The 20,204-nt window shown below is 42.9% G+C and overlaps 1 protein-coding gene across 1 annotated transcript in view; it reads right to left on the minus strand.

Moving 5' to 3' along the window:
* LOC124803250 overlaps positions 1–20,204 on the minus strand; it is a 665,131-nt gene that overhangs the window by 250,908 nt on the left and 394,019 nt on the right. The gene's annotated exons all lie outside the window — the stretch shown is intronic.

Here is a 20,204-nt window from a genome sequence, read left to right on the forward strand (position 1 = left end):
AAACATACTGACTTCAATATCTCGGTTCATACCAGCGCTACGAAGATTAAGGAAACAAAGAAATATGTGCCGTTTGACGCTCTAACATCTGCCGAAAACCACGTTTTCATACGTGCAACCGTTCACGAAATGAAAGGAGTGTTACGTCTTACGTTACTCACCTTGTACATCGTTCGGAGCCAGCGCGCTTGATAGGCAACACTTCTTGGAAATTACAAGCCGTTTGCCTCCATTTTTGTAAACTATAGCCTGTATCTGATTTAGAATCAACAAACAACGGTAAGAGAGAAACATAGCAACTCCTCCTGAAAATTAACGCTAATCGAGAAATATTCTGGGAAATGCTAGGGTCTAACGGGGCCACACGGGTAGTGAAGTTCAGCACAGCGTTCATGGAGTCACTCCTTGAGAATGGAAGATGTATCAATGGGAGAATTGTCAGGTCGTTGTAGAAGCACTGAGTACTGTGGCCGGTCAGAATACTGATATAAAGCCTCCCTGTGAGCTGTCCGTATAGGACAAAAGTGGACCAAGACGGTGTGCGACGCAGAACACGACAATGTCGCCAAAGCTTCGCCGTGCTTCACAGTCAGACGCAGGTAATCAACATGGTAGGCACCTCCATGCGTTCATCGGACGTAAGCATCCCCACTGATCAAGAATAAAGACGTGATAGTTCGTATGACCAAAACGACTAAATGACATTCCCCTACGCTGATGGGTCCTGCTCACACTCCTGCGACATCAGTTTCAAGATTTAATGTCTTTGCTTTGTGTAGTGAATGGTAATCAAATATGAATGTTTGCCGCATGCACTACATACGATGTACTTTTTGACGATGCAGCTGCCTAAGGATGTATGTTCATCTCAGATATTACTAGGAATGATATTTTCTTGCACTTTCTTGCCATATCCCGCTTCCAATTCCAACACCTTCCGTCTCTACCCGTCACCTGCAACTTCCGGCCTCTGTTATGTCTGTGCACAAGATATTTCCATGTGTTTGTTGCATGCTGTTATTTAAATCTAAAGGTATTTCTACCAACAACTAATCAGGATTATTATCTCCGTCACTCAGGAATAATCACCTTTATGAATGAGTGCGCAGTCGTAACGAAGTTTTAAATGCAATAGATTTCTAATCTACTTCTATATACGACGGTTGTCTAGATAGTAAGTTCCGATCATTCGCTAAATGGAAACCACAGCGAAAATCAGAAGCATTTTATTTGCAAGAGTTAGCTACACTTTCGAGACACTTTACATAGTCGCCGCTCCGATTCAGACATTTGTCGAAGCGTTATACCAAATTTCCAACACCATTTTCATAGATACAGCCGCGTGTGCTTTCCGATAATTCTCTACGCTGGTCTATAGCGCGTAGCTTGTATCCAAGTGTTGTCTTCGTATCCAGCGTTTCATATGAACAGAGATGATACTCAGGACGAGCCAATTAGGGCTGTGTTGTGGGTGATGGAACACTTCCCATCGAAAAGGCTGCAGGAGCGTCTTCACTGCCCCTGCAGAGTGCGGTTGAGAATTGCCATGGAGAAGGAAGTGCGTGGCAGTTGTGTTAGGTGGGCTGCAATCAGTAAGGCGAAGCCTCTCATCGGGCCCTCCTATTTGGCGGGAGACATCGTTGCTCTAGGCACCTTTATTCGCTCACAGTGCGTTCATAACTGAAAAGAGCGTCTTGATGCGATCGACGGTCATACTAGAGACACTACCCAACACGTCTCTGCAAAGCTTCATCAGGTTTTCACTGTGGTGTTCATTTCGCGACCAATTGAAACTTACTTTCTGGACAACCTTCGTATATACTCCGCAAGCAGTAGTGAAATACTATGGATCTCCTGACCTTTTCACTGCCGTACTGAAATAGCGAAAGATGATTGTCCATGTGCCTTTTTTGCGCCCTCCATTCTCTCTCATTTTGTTTTCATGTTCTCTATGCAACATATGCGACGGCCGAAGCAGAACTGTCGAACGATTCTTCTTCAAATAGTGGTTTCCTAAACTTATTCAACAGTTTTTCGCGAGAGTTACGTCTTCTTTCCACCAATGACTTCCATTTATGTTCCCCAAGCATTTGTTTTAGTCTTCCGTAGAGCTAAAGCGATCTGTTACGATCCTAGCATATCGTCTCAGAATTCGTCCCATGTGTATTGTCATGAATACTTGATAAGGAATCCAAACACTGGAATAATCAGCATAATTGGTGCCACCAGTGTCGTATACGCTATTTCCTTTACAAATGCAAAGCATTTTCCTAGAACTGTTGCAACAATTCTTAATCATCCATTTGCCTAATGCTTCTTTTACCTGAACGTCCCATTTCGTACCGTTCCCCACTACTACAACTATGTACTTATAAGACGCGACTTGCTTAAGAAGTTCGGCAGCAGTTTTCTAATTACAGAAACTATAGAGATCTGCATTTTATTGCAGCAAAGTGACAGTTTTGCTCAAGACGTTCTGTATTTCTTCACGATCCCCCAACGAAGTTGTTTTCATTTGGAGAAGAGTACCGTCAGCGAATTACAGTACTGCTGATCCATATACCATTGAGAGCGCCCAGTCCTTATCACTGCTGCTAAAAATATGATGCATGTACAAAACTGCCAGCTACGTAGCACACTACAGTACCAGGGGATGTGAGTACACAGCAAATTTCCTTTGATTACTTTTGTTACACAGGTCTTCATATCATTGTGTGCTACATTTAAATGCAAAAAGTAGCTATATGTCAAATGATACATTATATTTCGGGTCCGATGCATGAATCCTTAGGTGCTCTGGCTTTTGCAATATAGCGTGTGATTTTTAGCAGCAGGTGTTAAAAGAAGTTGTATTATGCAGAACAGTGTAAAATTACATTACGATCATTCGGTGAAGTGACAGCTAAATTGTTATTCAAGTCAGTGTGTAGAATCAAAGAGACTTACGTAATACCATAGAAATTTCGGAAAATATCATATTTTGGAAGATGACAGTAAGAGCTAATAAATACGAGAAGTTTCTTACAGTCAGTTTCTCAGATCACTAGTCCAAGTTGCTGGCGACAAGAATACAAAAATCATTAAGAAAGTGAACTGAGAACATCTTTGCCACTGAGTTTAGCTTTGGAATAGACAGGGCCACTAGAGAGGCAGTTCTGACGTTATGTTTGCTAATGTAAACAATAAATTTAAAAGATCAATACATTTTACAGAATTTCTTGAATGACTTTAACAGTGTAAAGTAGAGAAAAATGGTTTAAATTTTCGGAAAAATAGATACATGCAACTGAGAATGTCGAATAACATGCAACATGTAAGCTTGAAGAATATGAATGTCAAACTAACGGAGAGTTACTAGGATTTACAACAGCCTAACCCAAGCTCTTAGTATTTTCCCTTTACTTTTCAAGCTGTATAGTCGAAGAGGCAATTGAGGAAAAGAAATAAATGTTCAGAAATAGGATTAAAAATAATGGTGTGAAAGAGCATCAACGCCAAGATTCGCTGATCACTCTGCTATTCTCCGTGAAAGTAGAGTAGAGAGCTACGAAATGGGGTCGAATACGAGTTGAGAGTAAACTATAGAAAGATGAACACATTGAGAAGTATTGGAAATGAGATTAGTGACATTTTTAAGAAAATCGTATGGTCTGCGTAGTTTTGTATGACATGAGTTAGGAACTTCGAAAAAACCAGAAAGAAACAGAATCAAATTGTTTCAAAAGTAGTGTTATAGAAATATGCTGAAATATACGTGTACCTACCAAAGGGGGGATGGGTTCTGCGTCTTATCAACGAAGAAATTACTATATGAAAAATATCCCTTAAATGCATGTTATTTTATTTCAAGACGGAAAATTTACCACGTTTATTTGATAGTGCCTACATTACGAGAAAAAATGCTGAAAAAATGTTTAATTAAATTAACAAAGCATTATTGTTGTCCATCGCTACAAACACAAAAACAGACCTAATTTCAAATCTATCGTAAAGACACTCGAATTAACTGTCTACACCAAATCTACATACGTTTTCAAAATGAAAAAGTAATTTTAAAACCCACAAATCAGTGCAGAAAACCCAAAAAATCATCTCTACTTTCCGCCAAAACACACGCGTGGCAGTACATCCACATAGCTAATTGTCGAACTGGTTCAGTTCATCCTGCCATTTACGATCGCTATGAAGAACTACTAGCAGCTTAGCAGCTGCAGTAGAGTGTATACACTTAACTACATAACGAATTTGTTACAGACTGTTGCTCAGTATAGGATACATCGAAGAAATGAAGTCTGTAGCTGATCAGCTACATTATGCTTTAAAGTGATATAAATCACATCACACTGTTTACCACTAAAACTGTAATGTCGGGAGGCGCAGCAAATAACAAAATTTTACTTACTGTATCGAATGTAGGAAGCAGATTACATTATCAGCTTCCTTGGCAATTAAAGGGTATTACATGGTGTCAGTATTGGTAAACAGTGTCGGGGCGTTTGGCAGCAACAACGATTATAACCCGACATGGGATCGAGTCGAACAGAGTTTGGATCACACTTACTGGTATGTCATTCCATGCTGCTTAAACTATGTACTACAGTTCATCAAACGTAGATAATGGTGATTAGCGGGGTTCCAGTCTCCCAGCAACTCAAGATCAGATTTTTTCAGTGAGTGAGGGAGCTACCGAACGATCTGGGCAGGGCTACAGTCGAACGTCCTGTGTATCGACGTAAACCAGAATGGCATGGGAAAAAAACGTGTATACGTTGCTCTGTTACACGACGTCACTGAGACCTCGAAGATAGAGTGCAGCCGCTGGCCTCAGCTCGTAACAAACGTAACGCCAGCTGTCCAGCATACAGGATATGCGAACCCGAGGTAATCTTGTTCCGTACATCATGGCACCTCATAATAACACGTCGGGTGTTTTTTCTGAATGACGATGACAAGTACAACCAGGCAACGTTTGTCCACCTCGAAACCTCCAGATACTGATGCTATGTGTAGAAATGGGACCCGTCTGAAAAGACGAAAAGCTGCCACTTCTGTCTCCAGTGGCGTCGTTGGACGAACCAATACCGGCGAGCGTAGCTGCTGCCACAACAATGGTCATTGTACACAAAGTCCGTGGTCCTGCTGACGTCACCACGTTATCTTTCTGGATACATGTCTTGCAGCAGGTAATCCTGTTTCCTGACATATCTGACGTGATTGTACGATCTTGCACGACCGAGAGAATAATGTGCTTTTTGTCTAGTGGGATAGTCGCGCTGGGCTGGTAGAATCCTTAACTGAAGCCCTAACTGGGTTGAGTATGGCCCTCCTGAATTGGTCAATTTCATATTAGTATGACAGTCGGATATCGACCAACGCAAGCAACAATTGTCTTAACGTGTTAGTCCACCACGATCCTGCCCCTCTCGATTTCTGGTAGGTGATTCTCTACATCTACATCTACATTTATACTCCGCAAGCCACCCAACGGTGTGTGGCGGAGGGCACTTTACGTGCCACTGTCATTACCTCCCTTTCCTGTTCCAGTCGCGTATGATTCGGGGGAAGAACGGTTGCCGGACAGCCTCCGTGCGCGCTCGAATGTCTCTAATTTTATATTCGTGATCTTCTCGGGAGGTATAAGTAGGGGGTAGCAATATATTCGATACCTCATCGAGAAACGCACCCTCTCGAAACTCGGACAGCAAGCTACACCGCGATGCAGAGCGCCTCTCTTGCAGAGTCTGCCACTTGAGTTTGCTAAACATCTCCGTAACGCTATCACGCTTACCAAATAACCCTGTCACGAAACGCGCCGCACTTCTTTGGATCTTCTCTATCTCCTCTGTCAACCCGGCCTGGTACGGATCCCACACTGATGAGCAATGCTCAAGTATAGGTCGAACAAGTTTTGTAAGCCACCTCCTGTGTTGAAGGACTACATTTTCGAAGGACTCTCCCAATGAATGTCAATCTGGCACCCGCCTTACCAACAATTAATTTTATATGATCATTCCACTTCAAGTCGTTCCGTACGCATACTCCCAGATATTTTACAGAAGTAACTGCTACCAGTGTTTGTTACGCTATCATATAACCGTACAATAAAGTATCCTTCTTTCTATGTATTCGCAGTACATTACATTTGTCTATGTTAAGGGTCCGTTGCTACTCCCTGCACCAAGTGCCTATCCGCTGCAGATCTTCCTGCATTTCGCTGCAATTTTCTAATGCTGCAACTTCCCTGTATACTACAGCATCATCCGCGAAAAGCCGCATGGAACTTCCGACACTATCTACTAGGTCATTTATATATATTGTGAAAAGCAGTGGTCCCATAACACTCGCCTGTGGCACGCCAGAGGTTACTTTAACGTCCGTAGACGTCTCTCCATTGAGAACAACATGCTGTGTTCTGTTTGCTAAAAACTCTTCAATCCAGCCACACAGCTGGTCTGATACTCCGTAGACTCTTACTTTGTTTATCAAGCGACAGTGCGGAAATGTATCGAACGCCTTCCGGAAGTCAAGGAAAAAGGCATCTATCTGGGAGCCTGTATCTAATATTTTCTGGGTCTCATGAACAAATAAAGGGAGTTGGGTCTCACACGATCGCTGTTTCCAAAATCCATGTTGATTCCTACAGAGTAGATTCTGGGTTTCCAGGAATGACTTGATACGCGAGCAAGAGGCAGAACACGATCTCTTCAGAAACAAACAACAGTCAAAATGAGGTTTTCGAATGATAAATCCGCTGCGAAGTCTTTCCCTTGTGGCAGAATGTAGATGGCATACCTCCTATCTACTGAAGTGTCGCCAGTATTTTTCGGCACTACTAACTGAAACAGCAGCACTGCCGCCGCTGTCGGAAGAGGGCTCGGACGTGAGTGAGGACCGAAACACTGTTGCATCGGGTGCAGCACAACCAGCAGCCGTTTTCAATGCTGAGGGCCAGGGTTAAGGCCGGCGCCTGTTGGACAAGGAGAACAGAGAAGGGGACGGGCACTTTTGGAGAACACATTTCTTCCTTGTGTTGTTTTGCGAGCGGTAACAGTTGTGTTTATGTGGCCGCCGTCTGTGAAAGCTATTTTTGTTCAAAATGGTTCAAATGGCTCTGAGCGCTATGGGACTTAACATCTCAGGTCATCAGTCCCATAGAACTTAGAACTACTTAAGCCTAACTAACCCAAGGACATCACACACATCCATGCCCGAGGCAGGATTCCAACCTGCGACCGCAGCGGTCGCGCGGTTCCAGACTGAAGCGCCTAGAACCGCCCGGACACCAGCGGCCGGCGCTGGTTTTGTTACTTGTTGTCTTTATTTTTGGAATAACGATAGCAGTTGATGTTGCGTTCTCTAAGATTGAGAAATGAATCATTCGTTGTGACAGCTGGCCGAGGAGTTCAAGACTGATGAAAACAACTTTTATTGCTTTCCCTAACAGCGGAAAAAGATGTTCATCACAACTTTAACTTGGAATTATATGATTTACAATGAGGTAATAGATAATCCTTTTTCACGTACAGTGCAGTTAGTACTGTGCCTGCACGTTGTTCATAAGTTACACTTTCTCTTTTTCAGTGTTGCTGAAAGGGAAATTTGTTTTCTTATGATCTGTTACTTGAAATTTAAAGATTAAAAACAGTCTTCATCGCAACTTTTATTTTTATTGGAGTGACCGGTTTCGATTCTTTTTAAGAACTATCTTCAGACTCTGAAAAAATCAAATTACTAGATACAGGGATCGTTATAATAGTAAGTATATATGACAAAATGTAGAACTAATAAATAAATATACCCAGAACGGTGAGTGGACACCGTGGTGCAAGTTGCGCCGATCCTCGACGCTGGAATAAGTGTTAATCGGACACGGGGAGAACGGTTATTAAATAGGCTTGATCACACCCAACGTCCTGAGTGTGACATGACTGCTAGCCAATCAGAAAGGTAAGCACAAGAAGTAGATTAAAAAGTGCATTATAGTTAAATTACATCGTAACATCATTATAAATGAGTGTTAGTCATAAAATATAAACTATAACGGTTACTTGGTTTAAGATCAGCTAAAATTATGCTAAACGGCGTCCTATTCCAATGTGGCAGTCTACAGTGCTGTCAGACATTACAATCGGCGAGGACCAACGGCCTCTGTCGATATGACATGTTTGAGATAACTAGAAGTGAATATAGCTATATTATATCGTAACATCACATAAGTCCCATTATTTGTCATGAGTTATAAACTGTAAAGGTTAAAGACTTAAGTTCAGCTAAAAGTACGCTACCCTCTAATGTTAATTCTGTAAAAGATGCAACAGAGGTTGCTTTATCGATAGCGAGACGGTGCTAGCGGAGCTACATCTAGAGTTGCCGTAGAGACGGCGTCCTATTCCGACGCGTCAGTCCACAGAGCTGTGAAAGATCGCTATAGATGAAGACCAACGTTCTCTGTCGATATAACATGTTGGAAATAACTTTATGTAATGGTGGTTTTAACAGTCATTACAATGAGTGCGTGAGGAGGCAGTCTTCACATTAGTGCATAGTCAAAGACATACACTCCTGGAAATGGAAAAAAGAACACATTGACACCGGTGTGTCAGACCCACCATACTTGCTCCGGACACTGCGAGAGGGCTGTACAAGCAATGATCACACGCACGGCACAGCGGACACACCAGGAACCGCGGTGTTGGCCGTCGAATGGCGCTAGCTGCGCAGCATTTGTGCACCGCCGCCGTCAGTGTCAGCCAGTTTGCCGTGGCATACGGAGCTCCATCGCAGTCTTTAACACTGGTAGCATGCCGCGACAGCGTGGACGTGAACCGTATGTGCAGTTGACGGACTTTGAGCGAGGGCGTATAGTGGGCATGCGGGAGGCCGGGTGGACGTACCACCGAATTGCTCAACACGTGGGGCGTGAGGTCTCCACAGTACATCGATGTTGTCGCCAGTGGTCGGCGGAAGGTGCACGTGCCCGTCGACCTGGGACCGGACCGCAGCGACGCACGGATGCACGCCAAGACCGTAGGATCCTACGCAGTGCCGTAGGGGACCGCACCGCCACTTCCCAGCAAATTAGGGACACTGTTACTCCTGGGGTATCGGCGAGGACCATTCGCAACCGTCTCCATGAAACTGGGCTACGGTCCCGCACACCGTTAGGCCGTCTTCCGCTCACGCCCCAACATCGTGCAGCCCGCCTCCAGTGGTGTCGCGACAGGCGTGAATGGAGGGACGAATGGAGACGTGTCGTCTTCGGCGATGAGAGTCGCTTCTGCCTTGGTGCCAATGATGGTCGTATGCGTGTTTGGCGCCGTGCAGGTGAGCGCCACAATCAGGACTGCATACGACCGAGGCACACAGGGCCAACACCCGGCATCATGGTGTGGGGAGCGATCTCCTACACTGGCCGTACACCACTGGTAATCGTCGAGGGGACACTGAATAGTGCACGGTACATCCAAACCGTCATCGAACCCATCGTTCTACCATTCCTAGACCGGCAAGGGAACTTGCTGTTCCAACAGGACAATGCACGTCCGCATGTATCCCGTGCCACCCAACGTGCTCTAGAAGGTGTAAGTCAACTACCCTGGCCAGCAAGATCTCCGGATCTGTCCCCCATTGAGCATGTTTGGGACTGGATGAAGCGTCGTCTCACGCGGTCTGCACGTCCAGCACGAACTCTGGTCCAACTGAGGCGCCAGGTGGAAATGGCATGGCAAGCCGTTCCACAGGACTACATCCAGCATCTCTACGATCGTCTCCATGGGAGAATAGCAGCCTGCATTGCTGCGAGAGGTGGATATACACTGTACTAGTGCCGACATTGTGCATGCTCTGTTGCCTGTGTCTATGTGCCTGTGGTTCTGTCAGTGTGATCATGTGATGTATCTGACCCCAGGAATGTGTCAATAAAGTTTCCCCTTCCTGGGACAATGAATTCACGGTGTTCTTATTTCAATTTCCAGGAGTGTAGATAGTATAGAGTAGTATGAACTTACTATATGCAGGTTCTATTCTATCTAGTATTGATTAGGAAGAAGTTAAAAAGTAGAATCATGATGCTATTAAGTAGAATAGTGGCAATATTCATGTACACCAAGGGAAATAATCCCGTAATGACAGATAGTTGACACTAATATGTGATATAAACTTACATTACGTATAGCATTTAGAGGATAGAACCTCTATAACCAGGAAACCATTAGCAATATAGGAAAATGGGGTATTATTTGCTAGAATTGACATACCGTAAATCCAAGTATTATCATGAATGTAATGAGGCTACAGCAACGATTATATCAAAATATAAAATATGAAATATGTGAAAAGTATAAAAACAAAATTATGTCCTTTAGCATAAAAGCGCTAATGATAAAATCAAGAGTCAACTTGATTTATAAAAAGATCAATGACATAACGTATTTGAAAACGAGAGAACAGTATTACTTATAAGTAAGTCTTTAAAAAGATCAAACAAAAATTTTTCTCTAAAGTCGAGCTGCTCGTTGAGTGAGGCTAGAGGCTTGTTTTTTAAATGTTTATCAGTTTCTATTTCTTCCAACGAATTTAATAAAAAATTTCTTTGATCTTTTTGAACACTTATTATAAGTACATAATTCCAGAACTATAAAGCAAAAAGTTATGAAAAACGAGGAGAACGTCATCCCATTTGCATGTCGTCACGAGATCTCTTCTGTTTATTTCTGCAGAGGCTACAACGAATCGCCTAGTCTCCGCTTCGCGCTACATCTCAAACAGCGATTTCAGAAGAAAGTGATGAAAATTAACGGAATTGAACCTTATGGACGCGTGAAGCCAGACCCTCTCAGCGGGCTGCACTTACCTTTAACACTTGTTTCACTGTAATATGCAAAGTTTTCAAAAAAGATGGGAACGGGTAAGGAAAGAATACGTTTCACAGGGCAGACAAAAGCCCAGAAAGAGACAGGGATTAAACTGATTTTAACTTTAGAATATTAGATAATTTGGTTCGCAGAAACCTAATTTTATTTCATGTGCAGTCAATCAAGAATGCAGCTTTTTGAGTGACTACTTCAACAGTTATTCCTTCTAAACTATTTGGTTGAGAAACACGTAATTTTGTAAATTTATTGAAATTACGAGTATTGAAATTACGTACTAGTGAACACGGCAATGCTTCGCTAAATACGTATGTGAATGGCATATGAATGTTCAGTAGAGTATCGTGTAAAAGTTCGAAGTAAATCTGTGAAGATCTTTTTGAGATTCATGGTAACTACGTTTCCCCTTTATATATTACATATATATTCGTATACATATAGCCTTTGTCAGTCCAAACGTTCATTACAGTTTTGTGAAAAAACTGGAATTAAATCGCTCAAGAACTTGATGTCCATGACGTACCGATACGCTTTCAGAGTTCCCTCAAAATTACTTTCTGGATGTATTTCAGACTTTGTCTTCCTCTACAGTTTTTACCCTCCACGACTCCCCCTAGTACCATGGAAGTCATTCCGTAATATCTGAACTGAAATCTTACCATCCTGTCCCTTTTTCTTGTCGGTGTTTTCCACATATTCCATTCCTTGTCGATTTTCAAAGAACCTCCTCATTCTTTACTTTATCAGTCCACCCAATTTTCAACATTCGTCTGTAGCACCTCATTTCAAATGCTTCGATTCTATGCTGTTGCGGTTTTCCCACATTCATGTGTCACTATCGGACAATGGTGTGCTCCAAAGGTACATTCTCAGAAATTTCTTCCTCAGGCTAAAGCCTTCTCTCGGCAAGGAATGCCATTGTTGCCAGTGCTAGTCTGCCTTTGATGGTCTCTTGGGTAAACCGTCATAGGTTATTTTGTTGCCTAGGTATCTGAATTTCGTAATTTCATCTACTTCGTGATTATCAATTCTTATGTTCAATTTCTCGCTGTTCTCATTTATGCTGCATCTCCTTACTTTCGTCTTCCTTTAATTTACTCTCATTCCATATTCTGTAATCATTAGAACGTTCATTCATTCAACAGATTTTGTGATTCCTCTTCATTTTCATTGAGGATTGTAACGTCATCAGCGAATCCTATCACTTATATCCTTTCATCTTGAATTTTAATTACGCTCTTGAATCCTTCTTTTATTTCCGTGATTGCTTCCTCGACGTATCGATTGCACTGTAGGGGTGAAAGACTACATGCTTGTCTTACACCCTTTTTAATCCGAGAAATTCGTTCTACATCTACCACCCCACAGCTCGCTGTTAGGTTTTGTACATATTTTACATTAGCCGTCTTTCGCAATAACTTATCCCTACTTTTCCTCAATGCGTCAATTTACATTCTCGAACGCTCTTTTCAGGTCAACAAATACTATGACGGTGTCTTGATTTTTCCTCAGTCTTGCGATGTCTTTACCTTTCCTACAAACCAACCTCAATGTCATCTAACACATACTCAATTTTCTATTCCATTCTTCTGTATATTATTTTCGTCAGCATGTGTGATACATGAGCACTTATGCTGAATGTATGATAATTCCCGCTGTTGTCGGCTTTTGAAATCTTCGCAAATGTGTGGGTAATGTTTTTCCGAAGGTCGGATATCATGTCGCCAGACTCATATTCTCTATACACCAATGTAAATAGTCGTTTCATTGCCACTTTCCGGAATAATTTTACAAATTACGATGGAGTGTTACCCACCTTTTTACCTTATTCGATCATAAGTCTTGGAAAGCTACTTTAAATTCCGATTCTAATACTGGATCACCTATCTCTTCTGTATCAACTCCTGTTTCTTTTCCTATGACGTTATCAGACAGGTCTTCCCACACACAGAGGCCTTCAATGTACTCTTCCAACCTGTCCAATTCTCTCCTTTGCATTAAAAGTGGAATTTCGATTGCACTCTTAATGTTACCGCCCTTGCTTTTAATTTCAGCAAAGTTTATTTCTTCACATTTTTCGTTCAGGAATTTTGCCTTTGCTATTTACTTCATTCCTAAGTGACTCGCGTTTCTGTATTCCTGAATTTCCCTGAACATTTTTGTACTTCGCTCCTTCACCGATCAACTGAAGTATTTCTTGTGTTATCTTTTTTGTAACTATGTTTTTCTCTCCAGATTATGTGATCGCACTTTTTTAAAATGTCGTTTCCTCTTGAAGAGAACTGCCTGCTGAGCTGTTCCTTATCGCAGTGTCTACAGCGTCTCTCTTTCCTTGGTACTTCCTTATCCCACTTCTTTGTGCTCTGACTCTTCCTAACTAATCCTTTAAAATTCATCCTACTCTTCATCATCGCTAAATTGTGATCTTAATCTGTATCTGCTGCAAGGTAGCTTACAGTAAAGAATTTCATTTCGGAATCTGTGCCTGACCATGATGAAATTTAACTGAACCCTTTCGTATCCCACGGGCTTTTTCAGGAATACCTCTTCCTCTTGTGATTCATGATTAGAGCATTCGCTATTAATATCTGAAATTTACTGCAGAACTCAGTCTTTCTCCTCTCTCATTCCTAATACCAGCCCATAGTCTCCCGTAATTCTTTCTTGAACTCCTTCACCTACAACTGCATTCCAGTCCCCCATGATGATTACATTTTCATCCCCATTTGCGTGCGAATTCTACTCCTCTTTTTCTGCTGTTGCTGATGTTACCCTACACTCATCCAACCAGAAATCTTTGTCTCCTTTCACTGACGCTCTCTACAGATTTTCAAGTTCCCTATCAAGTTCAAAGCTGTGGCATTCCATTCCCAGACTCGTAGAATATTATGCTTTCGTTGGTTATTCAATCTTTTTTCTCATCGTCACCTCCCCCTTGCAGGCCCCTCCTGGAGATCCGAATGGAGGACTAGCCTGGAATCTTTTGTCAATGGAGAGATCATCATAATTTTTTTTTTCACTTACAAGACACATGTCCCGTGGATGCACATTATGATATGATTGATGATACCTGCTTACTCACCAATTTCTGAAGAGTAACTGAAAGGAGTTACAAGTGGTTTGGCGATGGCTGGCAGCAAATTTGCGATACTTATACACGAAACCGAGATGATTAACTCGCTACGACTTGTCGACAAGGCCAAGATACTGTATAATTACAGTCACTGTGGTTGGGAGGCTGGTCCTACAAGAGACTCCGGGAATTTAAATACCTGGGAGCGCTTTTGACGGAGAAGTCACGATCAACGCCAGGATTCAGGCTGTAATCGTCCTACAGCCTAAAACAACTATTTCAGTCCAAATGGTTCTCGAGACGGTTCCATATGCGGCTATGCAAAACATTGATCCAGCCCGAGGTGCTATATGGCTGTGAGACGTGGAGTACCATGAAGTAGGACTTCCATACATTTCTCGTAGTCGAGAGAGAAGTACTGTGTGAAAGGAGTATACTGGGGCACACTTGTATGTGGCACCAGAATAAGATAAGAATATTAATAAATTAAAATGAAACTAATGTAGTATAAACGATGAATGTCTCTGACTGGCTCGATAATGTGGATCCCTGACAGTGCGCGAACGCAGAACCAAAGATACTGTATTGCTATTGTTGGAGTAAAAGAGCGCTTGCCGAGCGGGATTAGCCTAGCGGTTTAAGGCGCTGCAGTACGGCTGGTCCCGGCGGAGGTTCGAGTCCTCCCTCGGCCATGGGTATGTGTGTCCTTAGGATAATTTAGGTTAAGTAGTGTGTAAGCTTAGGGACTGATGACCTTAGCAGTTAAGTCCCATAAGATTTCGCACACATTTGAACAAGAAGACGATGGAGTAGGCAATTTTCGTAGTGTGCTGTGTGGAGCCACCAAGATTTAGATTAATGTAGGTATGTAAATATTGTTGAACATGGAAGCAGAAGCCTTCGTGCAAATAAGGTAACGATGTTAAATAATTATGATTTCTGTTTCTACCAGCGCGTTAGTACAGATAAGTTGGCTAATAATTTATAATTGCAGAGTAACCACAGAATGTGCGTAAACGATTTTGAGAAAGAGGCTAGGTAAATATGTCATCTTTGAAGTGCTTTTAAGATTTGTTAACAGAGCTATGTGTAATTTGATGATATTCATTTATGTTGGAGTAATGAAGTTAGAAAATACTTGCTGTTTAAATCTCATTGTTTGTGAATCAGTTGTGAGTAATGTATCTTCAGTTGTCAGATGTTATTGAAAAGTGAAACTTAACTTGCATTATAATTTTGCTAAGAAAGTGAGTGTTAGTAATTGATCATAATCAGTACCTCCTCCCTGTCCAGGTCATATTTTTTAGAGAAGTTCGATGTTCGTAAATGTTCTCGTTTATCAGCCAAATAAATTTCATGTGCATTTCAAGTATTATGGCCAGCGTTGCACACTTTTGAGCTTGTAGATAGAATAATTATATTTTTTTATGACAGATCAGAAAGTATCGCGTAACTCCGTTGCTGCTTAAGAGGTAAGACAGTTTAATTTATTTGTTATGTGCACAGGGACCACCGGCCGCAGTGACCGAGTACGTCTAGGCACTTCAGTCCGGAACCGCGCTGCTGCTACGGTCCAGGTTCGATTCCTGCCTCGGGCATGGATGTGTGTTATGTCCTTAAGTTAGTTAGGTTTAAGTAGTTCTACGCCTAAGGGACTGATGACCTCAGATGTTCAGTCCCATAGCGCATAGAGTCATCTGCACAGGTACCCAAGATATCAGGTTTGAACGGGACCAGATGATTCACTGCCTGTTGTTGTTGATTTGGTCTTCAGTGCAGAGACTGGTTTGATGCACCTCTCCATGCTACTCTAACCTGTGCAAGCTTCTTCATCTCCTAGTACCTACTGCAACCTACATCCTTCCGAATCTGATTAGTGTATTCATCTCTTGGTCTCCCTCTACGGTTTTTACTCTCCGCACTGCCCTATAATACTAAATTGGTGATCCCTTGATGTCTTAGAACATGTCCTACCAACCGATCCCTTCTTCTAGTCAATTTGTGCCACAAATTTCTCTTCTCCCCAATTCTATTCAATACCTCCTCATTAGTTATGTGATCTACCAATCTAATCTTCAGCATTCTTCTGTAGCACCACATTTCGATAGCTTCTCTTTTTGTCTAAATGATTTATCGTCCACGCTTCACTTCCATAGGTGGCTACACTCCATACAAATACTTTCAGAAACGACTTCCTGACACTTAAATCTATACACGATGTTAACAAATTTCTCTTCTTCAGAAACGCTTTCCTTGCCATTTTAAGTCTACATTTTATATCCTCTCTACTTCGACCATCATCAGTTATTTTGCTCCCCAAATAGCAAAACTCCTTTACTGCTTTAAGTGTTTCATTTTCTAATCTAATTCCCTCAGCATCACCTGACTTAATTCGACTACATTCCATTATCCTCGTTTTGATTTTGTTGATGTTCATCTTATATCCTCCTTTCAAGACACTGTCCATTCCGTTCAGCTGCTCTTTCAAGTCCTTTGTTGTCTCTCACAGAATTACAATGTCATCGGCGAACCTCAAATTTATAAATTCTTCAGTGCCTAAGGGGCTGAATATATTTTGCAGTAACCGAAGTTCTATATTTGTATCGGGAGTTCCATTGCCCAATCGATTCGTGTAAAGTTTTGCTAACAATAAGACAGAGTAAGCACATCACTTGCACTTACAATACGCAACACGACCAATCGAGTTCTGTTTCCATTCCACAGATCAGACATTCATCCAATGTAAACGTTATCATTAATAAAAGAACGTTACATGTGGAAGATCTTTGGTCGGTGTTAGATGCAAACAAGGTTGAATGGAGTGTCAGACACAACCATAAGCTAAATGAACTGTGTCCCCTGGTGTGGCCGAATGGTTCTAGGCGCTACAGTCTGGAACCACGCGACCGCTACGGTCGCTGTTTCGAATCCTGCCTCGGGCATGGATGTGTGTGATGTCCTTAGGTTAGTTAGGTTTAAGTAGTTCTACATGCTATGGGACTGATGACCTCAGATGTTAAGTCCCATAGTGCTCAGAGCCATTTTGAACCATAAATGAACTGTAACAAGTTGCCAATATAGCAGGTCTCATCAGAATCCAGGGACTGGAGTGGCAGGACACTTGCGCCGTGTGAAAGAAAACACGTTCAAAATGGTTCAAATGGCTGTGAGCACTATGGGACTTAACATCTGAGGTCACCAGTCCCCTAGAACTTAGAACTACTTAAACCTACCTAACCTAAGGACATCACACACATTCATGCCTGAGGCAGGATTCGAACCTGCGACAAGACGACAGGTGACCACCAAAGCTCCTGCTGGTAGGGGGTGTCAAGGAAGACTAAGGAAGTGGTGGCGTCCGTGAAGATCTGCAACACCTAGATGTGGCTGGACAGCGGATGGCAGCGATCGATGGAGAGAAGACGATAGAGGAGGAAACTTGTAGTCTCGTGCAGTCCGTTGGGCCTGATGGCGTAAAGTAAAAAAAAAGTTAAAAAAATAAAAAAATGGCGGAATACGGTTTCCAAGTAACAATAAGGAGCGATTAGAAGCATTTTGGAGTCAGCAGATGATGACAGTGTTGCGAAAAAAACCTCTTTCAGCCTTTAAGACATATCCTCGAGGTTCCATGTGGCAAAGTAAGCCCCTGCAGCTTCTGCTTGCCCGCCATAGCATCGCGGCAAGGGCTGAGAGGGTGTCCGGCCACCGGACGGCAGCCACCTCGTCCCCTCCGGCAGGCCAGGCCTGCTGCCATCCTTACGGGAGCCCAGTTTTCAATTTCCGGGTCCCGGGCCGGCCGCTGGCTGTCCTCTCCGGCACGGCTGGCCACGTTCGTTTCCGCCCCCGGCAGCGCCGGCCGCCGAGCACGCCTTTACGGCTTCGGCCCCCGAGCGTACGCGACGCGCGGCGCGAATTACCTGGCTCCACTTTCTCCGCCCAACGAGATCGCAAACCTCCACCCCCACCCAGATGGCCCGCCGAGTCCCCGGAATCCTATCAGCGCCCTCCAGAGCCGTTCCACCAGAAGGCACCCTCCTCTCCAGCAGGAAGCCCAACTGTTCGCCTTCCACACCGGGCACTGGTGTCGCTCGGAGGACGACGAGAACTTTCCGATCGCTGCCCCTACACTGTTGCCTGGTGTCTTCTCCCTCGTGTGAGCCCACAGAAAACTGGTGACAGATTTCCGAAAATTTACAGGCAGGCTGTTTGAATACACGTGTAGCTACGAGGGTCACTCCAAAAGAAATGCACACTATTTTTGTAAAAATACAGTTTTCATTCTGCATGTGTGAAAGTTTTACAGTGTGTAGATCCATCCTTCTCGTTTGTTTTCAAACTTAAGTCAACCTGTTCCCGTGACTGGCGTCGTCACAGCATGTCTTCAAGATGACTGCTACACTTGACGATCGTCAGAAGCAACGTGCTGTCATAGAATTCCTGTGATGAGAAAACGAGGCAGTGTGAAACATCCACAAGAGGTTGAAAAAGGTGTATGGAGATGCTGCTGTCGATCGCAGTACAGGTAGTCGGTGGGCAAGCAGGTTACGTGATGAAAGCGGGCACGGCAGTATTGAGGATTGTCCTCGCAGCGGCAAGCTTCGTACTGCACACACTCCAGATAATGTGCAGAGAGTTAACGAATTGGTGACTTCTGACAGACGCATCACAGTGAACGAATTGTCACGCTACGTTGGGATAGGGGAAGGAAGTGTTTGCAGAATACAAAGTGTTGGCGTTAAAAAGGTTTTTGCCAGGTGGGTTCCCAGGATGTTGAGAGTGGCTCACAAAGAAACATGAAAAACGGTATGCAGCGAACTTTTGGAACAGTATGAGAATGGTGGACATGAATTTCTTGTAAGAATTGTGACAGGTGATGAAACATGGCTCCATCATTTTTACCAGAGACGAAGTGGCAATCAATGGAGTGGCATCATGGAAATTCACCCAAGAAAAAAGAAATTCAAAACCACACCTTCTGTTGGAAAAGTTACGGCTACGGTGTTTTTCGATTCCGAAGGACTCTTGCTTGTGGACATCATGCTAAGTGGAACCACCATAAATTCTGATGCATATGTGACGACACTGAAGAAACTTCAACCTCGACTGAGTCGTGTTCGAACACATCGGCAAAAGCAGGATGTTTTGCTGTTGTACGACAATGCACGGCCACATGTCAGTCAAAAAACCATGAAGCGATCACAAAACTCGGATGGACAACACTGAAACACCCGCCTTACAGTCCTGATCCGGCTCCATGTGACTATCATCTCTTTGGGAAACTGAAAGACTCTCTTCGTGGAGCAAAGTTTGAAGATGATGACTCTCTTGTGCACGCTGCCAAACAGTGGCTCCAGCAGGTTGGTCCAGAATTTTACCGTGCGGGTATACAGGTTCCAAGATGGCGTAAGGCAGTTGAGAGGGATTGAAATTATGTGGAGAAATGAAAATATTGTTCCTAAAGTATGTATCCACACACTGTAAAACTTTCAAACATGTAGAATAAAAGATGGATTTAAAACAAAATATTGTGAATTTCTTTTGGAGTGACCCTAGTATATTCACTAGGCAAAGAAGGAAACTTCAGCGCCTGATTCATATCTTAGACCGAAAAAGCAATTACTTTTCGAGGTAGTCAGATTTTAAATCAACATATTTCGACCAACTGTCTTACATTCAGCAGATCCCACCCAAAAGACCGATTCTAAGGACGGAAATAATAAGAAATATCGGATATTTTTCAGATTATCCGATATTTCTTATTATTTCCGTCATCATTCTTCTGACTGTTTGGGTATAGATTGTCTCGATATTCTCTTCTGTGCCAATATCTTCACCTTGGTAGGGGACTGATGACCATTGATGTTAAGTCCCATAGTGCTCAGAGCCATTCACCTTGGTGTAACACTTACACCCAACCTATTAGTTATGCTTAGTCAAAATTATGTCTTCCCCTAAATTTTAGCCATCAATGGCGAGATCTAGTATCAGTTATTCAACGTTAACATAACACATGCCCTACAATCTACTCCCTTCTTCTGTTTACAGCTTTCGATATATTGTTTCCTTCTCCGTTATTGCAGAGAACTTTCCTATTATTATCTTGTCGTCCCAATTAATTTTCGGTTTCCTTCTGCCCATCTATATCTAAATCTACAAAGATACTCAGCAAGCTACCGTACAGTGCGTGGCGGAGGGCACTCTGTACGACTACTAGTCATTTCCTTTCCTGTTACATTCGCAGATAGAGCGACGGAAAAACG

The sequence above is a fragment of the Schistocerca piceifrons genome, chromosome 6, assembly GCF_021461385.2.
Source record: "Schistocerca piceifrons isolate TAMUIC-IGC-003096 chromosome 6, iqSchPice1.1, whole genome shotgun sequence".
NCBI classification, from domain to species: domain Eukaryota; kingdom Metazoa; phylum Arthropoda; class Insecta; order Orthoptera; family Acrididae; genus Schistocerca; species Schistocerca piceifrons.